Genomic DNA, 289 nt, shown 5'->3' with positions numbered 1-289 from the left:
AAAAAAAACAGAAAAGAAATCCCGAACAAACAAACAGCCCAAAAGGGAAAGGAAAAGACAAAAAAAAAAACAAAAACCCCCGAAAAAAAAATAAAAATATTTAACCCTTTTTAAAAAAAAAAAAAAAAAAAAACCCCCCCCTTTAAACCAAAAAAAAAAAAAAAAAAAAGGGGGGGGGGGGGCAGCGGGCGGCAAAACAAAACGCAGCCTAAAAGGGGCTTTTTGGGAAAAAATCTTTTTCGAAAACATTCCCCTTTTTTCTCTTTTAAAAAAAAAAAAATTCCCCCCC

The sequence above is a fragment of the Penaeus monodon genome, chromosome 25, assembly GCF_015228065.2.
Source record: "Penaeus monodon isolate SGIC_2016 chromosome 25, NSTDA_Pmon_1, whole genome shotgun sequence".
Taxonomy (NCBI): domain Eukaryota; kingdom Metazoa; phylum Arthropoda; class Malacostraca; order Decapoda; family Penaeidae; genus Penaeus; species Penaeus monodon.
Note: the sequence above shows the minus strand (reverse complement) of the source record.